The 11,011-nt window shown below is 35.8% G+C and overlaps 1 long non-coding RNA gene across 2 annotated transcripts; it reads right to left on the reverse strand.

The window, feature by feature from the left end:
* Positions 1-8,173: 8,173 nt before the first annotated feature.
* Positions 8,174-10,044, reverse strand: LOC127122567 (uncharacterized). Of its 2 annotated transcripts, none has more exons than XR_007803531.1 (2): positions 9,226-10,044; positions 8,174-8,453 (listed from the first exon to the last, which is right to left on the reverse strand). It is a non-coding gene; the product is annotated as an uncharacterized LOC127122567 (long non-coding RNA). The 2 variants fall into 2 exon arrangements; XR_007803530.1 differs by lacking the exon at positions 8,174-8,453 and adding an exon at positions 8,830-9,065.
* Positions 10,045-11,011: the final 967 nt, after the last annotated feature.

Here is an 11,011-nt window from a genome sequence, read left to right on the forward strand (position 1 = left end):
ATTTTGGGAATAAGATGATTCCAGAAATAGCCAAGGCAATTGTAGCGTAGCAAGCTTCCCAACTTCCTGTATTCAGTAGTGTATAAGCTCTTTCTAGGAGGAACTTGAGTGAGAAACCTTTGGTATTTCCTTTGACTTCTAGATCAGAAGTAACTTCTTTCTTATCCATGTGAAGGGATTTATCAATAACTTCATGTTTCAAAGATTCATCCACTCCCATAAACAATGACTTATTCCGCATGGGAATCCTAATGATATGCTTAAACTCTTCTAACATTGGTGCTAACTGGAAATCTTGGAACGTGAAACACCTCAAGGGTGGATCGTAGAGCTAAGCCAAAGTCACCAGTGTTATATGGTCTACCTTCTGATTCAAAAGTTCAAGCGAGTTTCCATACTTCTTCCCAAAGTTGATTCTGTATACCAAATGCATTTGAGAAACCAAGTCATGTAGGCTGTTCAGATAAGGCTCTTTGAACTTGAAAGAATAAGTTCTTCTCTTGTTTGATTCGATGCTTCCTAAATTCTTGCAACTTATGATTCTGAGATTCCTTGGAAACAAAAAAAATGTGAATGTTATGTCATGAATATGCAATGTTTTTATGCATGATTTTAGGATCACAGGTATAGGTAGGATTCACAATATTGGCTATGATAACATGTATCTCTGATCATTGGAACCCCATGAGTAGGCACTAAAGATGGTAGGTTCCCAGAGTCATAGATTCGTTTTTTTTGTTGAAAATATTATTGTCATGACGAAGGCTCATTTGACAATAATTTCTCAAAACAATCTCGTCTGGGTGAGGTTTTCGTATCATTCCAACAAAGAAGGTTCCTTGTGGACCTCTACTACACAACCATCGAGTCCAAGGTTCTAACAAGGTTCTTAGAGTCATAAATCGAGGTTGAAAATATTACTGTAAGGTAGTAATATGTCCAAGGGATATCATTTGATTGGGGATTTCGTATTAACCCCACAAGTCCAAAGTCTCGTAGGTTAATACTACACAACCACCGGAGATGGAACACGTCAAAAGGTCCCAAGAGTCATTGATCCAACTTGAAAACACCATCGTCGTGATGAAGGCTCGTCGGACAATTATGTCTCAAGAGAATCTACTCTAGGCGGGATCTTCGTATCGTCCCAACAAGGAAGGCTCCTCGTGGGCCTCTACTACACAACCACAATCTTAATCCTATGGTTTTTCTTAGACTCAGGTAGAGAGGCTATCTCACAAATTTCCAATAATCAAAGAGCCCCCAATAGAATCATGAGAACCAATAATATATTACAAATAACAATAACACAATGAGATAATGAAAAGAAGATAAAAGAAAGCAAGTGAACAAAGCTAACATTCATCATAAATTAAAATAATTTAGGCTTGACTCTCTCTTGCTTGGAGCATTTCCCAAGCAGAGTCGCCAGTTGTCACATCTCAAAAAATATGATTCCTCGTGATGGTCGCATAAAAATAGTTCGAACAAAGTCGTCACTAAACTTTATTTATCCCAATGAAGGAATAGGAAAATATCGATAAAACCTTTAAAAATAGAATAATGGTTGTCGCAACCATATTCGGGTTCGGGAGTCGATTATGCAAGGGGAAGGTATTAGCACCCCACAAGTCTGTTGTACTCAACGGGGACCTTTTACTCAATTTACAATTTGAATTTTAGCTAATGTTATTTTTTCTTTGAGTGAATAAAGGTTGAAAAGATAAATGAATGGAAACCTCAGAAGAGGGAAAAATATGTTTTTTTTTAATGTACTCGCCAAGATCTCGCAATCTCATGCCTACGTATCCTTATGGTGAAATAAGGAAACCAGAGCATTCATAGTTCAGGGAACTATGGTTTATTGGTGTCTTTTAATGAATAATTTTTTAGATTGCATTCTAAAGGATAAACATTGACTTGTCTACTCTCGGCAGAGGCTTAAGTACTAGTTTGTTATGTGCATTAGAAAAGATTAAACAATGTTCTTTCGGAAAAGAGTTTTGGTCACACGGGGGTGACAAGTTGGAGAAATATGTTGGAAGTTTTATTTGAATGACGATTACTTGGATAGTCGAGTAAGGCAACTCATATCCAAATAGTCGAGGAAAGGAAACGAAGGCTCCAGAACATTTCCCTTTTCATTCTTAATTACAAAAAGGGTTTGATAAGAGTTAAGGTATTTTAAATGGACGACGAATACTCAGATGATCGATTAAGGCAACTCGTATACAAGTATTGGGGAAAGGGAATAGAAGGCCCTATACCACTTTTTTTTTCATCTAAGTAATTATGAAAATAAGTTTGTGTATGGTTGATGTATTTTAGATAAATGAAAAATTCTTGAATGACCAAGTAAGGAAACTCATATCCAAGTATTTGAGAAGGGGAATCAAAGGCTCTAGACCATCTCCCTTTTCGTTTAGTCTATTATGAAAGTGATTTGATTTAATCGGTTTAGATTTTTTTAGGGAAATGACAAATGTTTGAATAACCGAGTAAGGGGACTCATATTCAAATAATCGAGGAGAGGAGTTTTTCAAAATTACCCCCCTTTTCATTTCTAAATGAAATGGTGTTTAATCGTGATTAGGTATTTTGAATTAATTTGAAATAAAAATAATCGATGTCGGATCGAGGTTTTAAATTTGCGTTTGTGGATAAATTAGATTATACTTAGTGAACCCAACATCTAATAGATTAATTAAAATCGAATAGGTCTCATTGTGAGAAAGCCCAAGAGTAAGCAATGTGAGATTGATGGCGACGCTAAAAGCAATCGACTTACAAAGGTGTTGAAAATGGGTTCGATGTTGAATCGAAAAGTAATTTGACCTTTAAATAGTTTAATGATGGACATAATACTTAGAGCGACCAATAATTGGACATCATCATAAGATAAAACATACCACATGGTTTACATGAAATGATAAATCGCACAAGTTATGGATCAATCAATCATGAAATAAAATCTAAACCAATTTTTACTAAAATGAAAGACTAACTAATTAAACTAAATTAATTAATGATATTAGTCAAAATTTTAATTTATTTTAAAAAAATATATTTTATTTTAACAAAAAAAACAATTAAATTAACTAAACAAGGTTCTCTTAATCAAAGTTTACTATTTAATCAAAAGAAAATAAAAATAAGAAAATAACTAAGGAATAAAAAAAAACAGTTGGGCAAAAAGGGAAAAAAGGTGGGGTGTGAACAGAAAAATTACAAAGCCCAAACAAAAATAAAGGTCCAACCGCAGGGGAGAAGTCCATCTAGGACTCGGTCAACCCTGGTTGACCCGGGGTCTCGTCAGGACTGTCAGATCTAATGATCTGACTTGGTCAAGACTGATCCAATGGTTGTGATGCGTGTAGGCGTATGGTAAGGGTAAGGAATCGTCACATAGGAAGAACATGGTCACATAACGGGTGACAAGTGTCCCAATGGTGGAGACACTTGTCACCACCGAAATATGCCATCAATGGCTCCATAACGCATGAAGAATGCTGCAACCCAACCCATTATCACAAAACACTCTCTCTCCTTACTCACAAACAAAACAATGCTCTGCAACCTTTATTCTCTTCTCCAATTCGCCCTTGCCATAGAAGACGGTGGTTGCCGGCCAAGGGCGGTGGCGCCACCTTCTTCTCCGACAAACCACCCCCTTAAAACCCTGAACTTTAAACACTAACCCCCCTTAAATTTTCACCCTCTACCCAAATATGGCCTTCGATTAACCTAAATCCCCTTCATACACCTGGAACGAAGCCCAACAGAACAAAAATTTCTGAGTTACCAAAAAAAACCTACAACACAAACTTAAACTCAAATCCTCTCCCAAACACGAATTAGAACCGAATTCCACAATTAAAGCATAAAATAAAAAAACCTAGCTTCGAAATTAAATTCCAAATAACACGGATTTCAAGCAATTGACAATGGGGTTCTACTTAGTTTCTTAAGATGGACACAAAGGTGCAATAGTTTGGAGCAAATCGTGAAGAAAACTACCTGACCGGAGCTAGTCCAATGGTGCTCTCTCCGGCGACTCTGAGATAAGTCTATTTCCTTCCTTATTTTATCTTTACAACTTCCTTCTGCTTCTTCCCTTGTCTTTGCATCCTTCTATATCTTACCGTGCATGAGATTTAGCTTAATCATTTCAGAGTTTCAATGAGAGACTCTAGATAATTTTTAGGTTATTCAAGCTCTGAGTGAGGCTTTGGGGTTGAATTTTTGCAGCATTTCAGTAGGGTACCTCTTGCTCTATGAATGGAATAATGTATCTATTTATGGGAGTGGATATTCAGATCCAAATCCATGTGGAATGTTGTTAGGATATTCAGAAAGAACTTGACTCGTGCAAAAATTTTGTCAGATGGGTGAGCTAGAGATATTCCTGAATTCAGACGTTTGAGAGGTTTTGTGGAATCCCCAATTTTGTGGGATATTTCGTGAGGGGAATTGTCATGAATTTTTGTTGCTTAAAAATGCTCTTTGTTATGTATGCTTGTACCTTGCTGACACCATATTTTCCTTGTGGTCCCCAACATTTGCTTCATACATTTCCAATGTAAATTAAATCACTATTTTCAAACTATTTTGCCTTGCTATTACATATTATTTTACATCAGTTATTTGAGTCATGTTGATTGTACTATTTTTGCTGCAATCAACAAGCTTGTTATCACACTGTTGTTAATTTTACCATGATCTAAATGTGAGAAAAATGGTAAACATAATTGCTATGATGTTGGCTACGGAAATGATAATTGTTGCTGTAATATTGCAGACCCCGAAGGATTTGTAATTCCTGCTTCTTGATATTGATGTATAGGCCACCTCTCTTATTCATTGGAATGGCCTATTTGTGGGCAAGAAAATTTTCCAAGTACTTCTTAACTTCGATTAAGGACGCCTTCTCGATGGAAAATGCAATTTTCTTAGTGTTCTTGAAATGAAATATAAGGTCTGCACTTCTTGCTTTGGTGGACTTGGTGGGATTTATCGGGTCATCTAGGCACCTAACCATGACGATGGCTTGATAGACTAAGACAGAAAAACTGTTGTTCTTTTTTTTCTTCACTTTCTGTTGATTTTATGTACATAAAATAGGATACAAAATGTAATGAGTTCAACAACTAGTCAAGTTTTAAACAAACAAACACCAACATAATGAGCCAATAAATAACCAATGAAAACCCACTTGACCTAAGTATCCAAATGAGTTCAAATCCCTAATTATGAGGTGATCCTTATCAACAGTAGAAAAGGTATAGAGGAATTAGGGTTCAGATGATTGGTTAAGCCTACGTTTAAAATGATGACAAAAGAATCCTAAATTTCTTCTCTAGTAAAACCATTATGTCTTGCGCTTAGGTAGCATGCCTCATTTTCTTGAATCAAAGGTAAAATTTTAAAAGTGTCCAGACAAAATTGGGGTATGACAAAAATGAAATTGCAAAAACGGAATAATGGGGTGTTGGTGAAGTAAAGGCCCAATTGATGGGTGCATATCTAGCCTAAGAGGGAGAGGAGAGTCAATGTCAGTTGACTCGATCCTGGACCCTAAGATTACACAAGCAAGTCATCTTTTGGTCAGCAAACGAAGGGGCATGATGGTCAACTTCCAAGACTACATGCATGATCAGGCAATTGGAGAGGCTACATGGGAGACAAGTGGCCATTGGTCTTCCAGCTGTGACAGCTAAAAAACCAGCAGTGATGCTCAACAAGCTCAAAACAAGAGAGATTATTTTCATTTGTATCAAACAACTCTCTCTCCTCAATCTCTTTTGCCTCACTTTCTCTCTGTTATGCAACTTAGTGGTCACTAGAGAAGGAACGCCTCACGACGACCGGTGGTAATTTCCACCTTTTTCTCTAGGAAGACCCCGCTGGACCACCCCAAACTAGAAAAATCCCAATACTAACCCTACCTAAAAAGACCTTCCTGTCGCATCTCGAAAAATACGATTCCTCGCGATGGTCGCGGAAAAAATTACGTTCGAACAGAGTCGCCACCGAAATTTATTTATCCCAATGAAGGGATAGGAAAATATCGATAAAACCTTTAGAAAATAGAATAATGGTCGTCGCAACCATATTCGGGTTCGGGAGTGGATTACGTAAGGGGAAGGCATTAGCACCCCTTACGTCCGTTGTACTCAACGGGAACCTTTTAGTTCTAATTTGTGTTTTGAGTGTTAATTTATGTTTGTTTGTTATCTTTGGGATATAAAATGTTGAGAATAAAAATGGATGAGAACCTCAGAAAGGAGAAAGGGGAGGTTTTTTATTAGTGTGCTCGCGAAGATACAACAATCTCCTGCCTACGTATCCTTATGGTATAATAAGGAAATCAGAGCATTCGTAGTTCGGGGAACTACGGTCGGTTGGTGTCTTTTAATGAACGACTGTTTAGATCGCATCCTAAAGGCTAAACGTTGACTTGTCTACTCTCGGCGGAGGCTTAAGCATTAGTTTGTTGTGCGCATCAGAAAGGATTAAATAATGTTCTTTTTGAAAAGAGTTTTGATCACACGAGGGTGACAAGTTGGATTAATATGTTGGATATTTTGTTTGATTGGTTTCGATCGCACGAGGGCGAGGACAGATAAATTTGATGTGCTGAGATATTTTGGTTGGATGACGATTACTTGGATTGTCGAGTAAGACAACTCGTATCCTAACAGTCGGGAAAGGGAATAGAAAACTCTAGACCACTTTCATTTTCATCCTTAATTATAGAAAGGATTTGATAATAATTAAGGTGCTTTGAATGGATGACGAATACTCGGATAAGCGAGTAAGACAACTCGTATCCTAATAGTCGGGAAAGGGAATAGAAGACTCTAGACCGCTTTCTGTTTCATCCGAATATTTATGAAAATAAGGTTGTATATGGTTGATGTGTTTTAGAATGAACGACAAATACTCGAATGACTGAGTAAGACAACTCATATCCAAGCATTTGAGAAGATGAATTGAAAACTCAAGACCATCTCACTTTTTGTACAGTTTTGATTGATTTATTAATTAGCGGAAAAATGACAATCGTTTGACTGACCAAGTAAGAGAACTCGTATTCGAACAATTGAGGAGGGAAGTTGAAAACTCAAAGTCATCTCCCTTTTCATTTAGCTTATTATGAAAATAATTTGATTTAATCGGGTTTAGAAGTTTGGGGAGAAATGACGATTGTTTGACTGACCAAGTAAGAGAACTTGTATTCAAATAATCGAGGAGAGAAATTGAAGACTCAAAGTCATCTCCCTTTGCATTTCTTATTATAACATGATTCGATTTATTTGTTCTTAAGTGGGTGAAAGTGACGACTATTTGACTGATCGAATAAGAGAACTCGTATTAAAATAATCGAGGAGAGGAATTGAAAACTCAAAGCCATCCCCCTTTTTATTTCCAAATGAAATGTTATTTGACTGTGATTGGATACGTTCTTTTAATTTTTAATGAAGATACTCGACATTGGATCGAGGTTTTAAATTTGTGTTTTGAATGAATTGGATTGTAGTGAGTCGATCATCTAATCGACCAATTAACGATCGACTAGGTCTCATTGTAAGAAAGCCCAAGAGTAAGCTATGTGAGGTTGATGGCGATGCTTTAAAAGCAATCGACTTACAAAGGTATTCGAAGAATGGGCTCGATATTAAATCGAGAGTTGTGCGATTTATTTGTGGTTTTGGAGTCGGTTTGGATTGATGATGAAGTTGAATTGGCTTGAAAGGACTATGAATTAATGATGAGGTAAGTCGGTCCATTTTTTGATTAACAAAGTTGTTTGATTAAAATTTAATTAAATCGTCTAACTAAGGTAATTACGATTAATTATCAAAATTATTTGATTTAAAAATAGTATAATCAAATAATTAAGTTAATTAAAATTAATTAACAAAATCATCATAATTTAATCAAAACTTTAATTAATTGTTTTTTTAAAAAGAGAAATAAATGATAATTGTGAAATAATCGAATTGAGTCGGTGTGCTCAAACCGGTTTGTACAAAATGACAACATGGCTAATGTCATTTGCAAGATCCAAACGCCGCGAAAATATTCTATTAATTTATTGAGATTTTGGGCGGCATAACGGTATTAAGTTACCGAATCCGTGAATTTAATCCTATCAAAGATGCGAATGAAGTAGAATAGCAAGAACCAAATCCCATTTGTACTACTTACAGGATACATTATCCATGATATCAAACGTGAAAGAGCAAGAACGGTTGGACATCTAAACTAAACTCTAATCTACTATATAGATTGTAAACAAACTTGTCTATCCATAATATAGAATCAATCACCTACCAAACTAGCAATCTCTTTTGTTTTACATAATAGAAGTAATAGCAAAAAAAACAAAAAAACATGGACCAATTACTTCATGAAACATGAATTATTCAATGACTATATGCAACAAAGTCCTGTTCAATATAAAACATCAAAAAGTATACAATTTAATCAATCCAATAACTGCAGCTTTAATTAATTAAATTAAACCAAAAAAAAAATATTTGAATGACTAACAACAAATAAACATAGACGTAAGAAACATGGACCTTTATTCTAATTAACTTGTTTTTTTATTAAATTCCATTAGAGGGAAAGAAAAAAAAAAGAAATAAGAAAAGTTATCTGAGATATAACAACAACAACGTCCTTAAATGAGCATGATAACAATCAAAATATATATATATATATATATATTATATGTCTTGAATTAATTATTTGAGGATAATTAAAACATTCCATCATCAAAACATAGGCTTATTACTAAGAACCATTAACTACAGCATCCACTATCAGGAACATATGAAACTGTAATATTAACAGGAGGTAGTTATACTGTTCAAAAAAAATCACAACCATAAACTCACTTTTCAATCCATTTCCTATGCAACTAACATGTTACTTAGCATAACACACACCATGACACCAACAGTGGAAGACGGTTTAAAAATCATGCCATAACCAAAATTTCGAACCGCTTGACGCACAAAATCCATAATCTAATAACCTTGAGTCTATAACATGATCTATTACAAAGTCGAGAAAAACAAAACAGATGAAGTGAATTAAACCATAAATTTAATCACATCAGAAAAGAAAAAAAAAGCTATTTATAACTTGATTTCGAATCCAAAATCCAACACAGTTTGAAGAGTTCAAAAGAAAAAAGGAAAAGAGAATACAAACCTCAATCATCTCCAGATCCGGTCAGCGGTAGTCTTCGTTTCCAACCGTAAAAGCGGTTCTCCTAGTCCCTCTGGTGTAGTGAAAGGAACAACATTAGGAAGATGCCAACTTTGAGTATGGTTGGAGAAATTACGGTGGTGGCGCTCGTCTTGATGCAGTAATTCTCAATCGAAATTTTGAAGATAGATAGGCGGCGAATAGTGAGTTCGAGAGTTCGTCGGAGGGTTTTTCGAATCTGCAAGGAAGGAGGCGTGTTGGATCTGAGGTGGTCTCTAAGATGTGAGACGGAGGATCTCGACGGCGGAGTTTGGATATTTCGTGGAAATACGGTGGATTCGAAATGAAATCGCAGCACCACGCACCGTAAAGAACATGATAGTTGTTGCCTTTTGTGATTGTGCCAAGAGGTTGTTATGGTGATGGGGTGTATGGCGGTAGGTGTGGAAGTGAAATGGTGGCGCGCGGTGGATGTGTGTTGTTGGACGGCGGACGAAAGGGGTTTCCGTTTTGTGTTCGCAGTCGCCGGCGGACTCGTGGTGTGAAGAAGAGGAAGTTCAGTGGGTTTTGGAGTGATGGTTTCACTGCTCCTGCAAGAAGAGGAACAAAGTTTTCTTTTAAATTTTTTTTCGTTTTTCTCTCGGACCCGTGGTGTATACGAGTGAACTCTCCTTTTTCACTTTTATTTTTTTTAGTGAAGAGAGAGTCATGAGTATCTCCTCCTTTCTTTTTGTTTTCCTTTTTTTATATTGTCAGAGAGAGTAACGTGTGAGAGAGAGGAAGAGTGAGGGAGAGAGGAACGTGAGGAGGGAGTGCAAGCTGTCAAAAAAGAGTAGGAATCCAATGCTATTATTATTAAATCTCACATAATTACTATTATTATTAAAAGAAATAATCTTATTAAAAATTCCTAATAAATATTTTAATTTAAATAAACTCTAATTATTTTAGTTGAATAATTAACCTAACAAAAATAGCGACCGATTATAAATAGAAGCCGGATATAAATTTGCTCGGAAAATCAAATTGGGCACACTAAAATGATCAGCACAAAATATACTTATTGAAAAAATACAACGTTTCTTCAAATTCTGAAATAAATTTTCACCGGTTAAAAGGCTCAAACGGATTAAAATGCAGCCGAAACAGTCACTAAAAAATATAACGGGCACACCAGTTTAAACTACATGAACCGTAGGTTAATAATACTGGCGTCTGCAATTTTAAATTTGAAACTTTTTACCCGCTGATTCTTGCACGTTCCTGAGAATAGATTTAACCAATTTGTCTGTATTTTCAATAAATTTACCCTGACTGATATTTTAGGTACTATTTATGATGAAATGCATGTTATGCTGTACAACTGATGCAAATTGAAATTAAAATCGAATTTATGAAATTTTTAAAATGCCCGGACAAAATTGTGGTATGACACTTCCTAATCCAAATACAACATTACATTTCCCTAAATCTCCACCAATCGCCCATGTCATACGGTGAACTGACTTTTTGTATTTTTGCTTTTAATCGCAATGTCGCGGATAGCAAGAGTCGCCACCGACTTTTCTTTTATCCAATAAGGAAAGGTGGAAAAGAACAGGAAAGACCTTAATTGGATTTTGGGTTCGGGAGGTACATTATACAAAGGGAATGTGTTAGCACCCTTTGTATCCATGGTTATCCATGGGCTCTTAATTGCTTGATCACTTATATTATTTTTCTTGTCTGAAAAAGTGTTCGTGTATTGTTTAGAAAATGTTTTGAAAAAGAGAATTTAACTTTGTAATGA

This window comes from Lathyrus oleraceus, chromosome 1 (genome assembly GCF_024323335.1).
Source record: "Lathyrus oleraceus cultivar Zhongwan6 chromosome 1, CAAS_Psat_ZW6_1.0, whole genome shotgun sequence".
Taxonomy (NCBI): domain Eukaryota; kingdom Viridiplantae; phylum Streptophyta; class Magnoliopsida; order Fabales; family Fabaceae; genus Lathyrus; species Lathyrus oleraceus.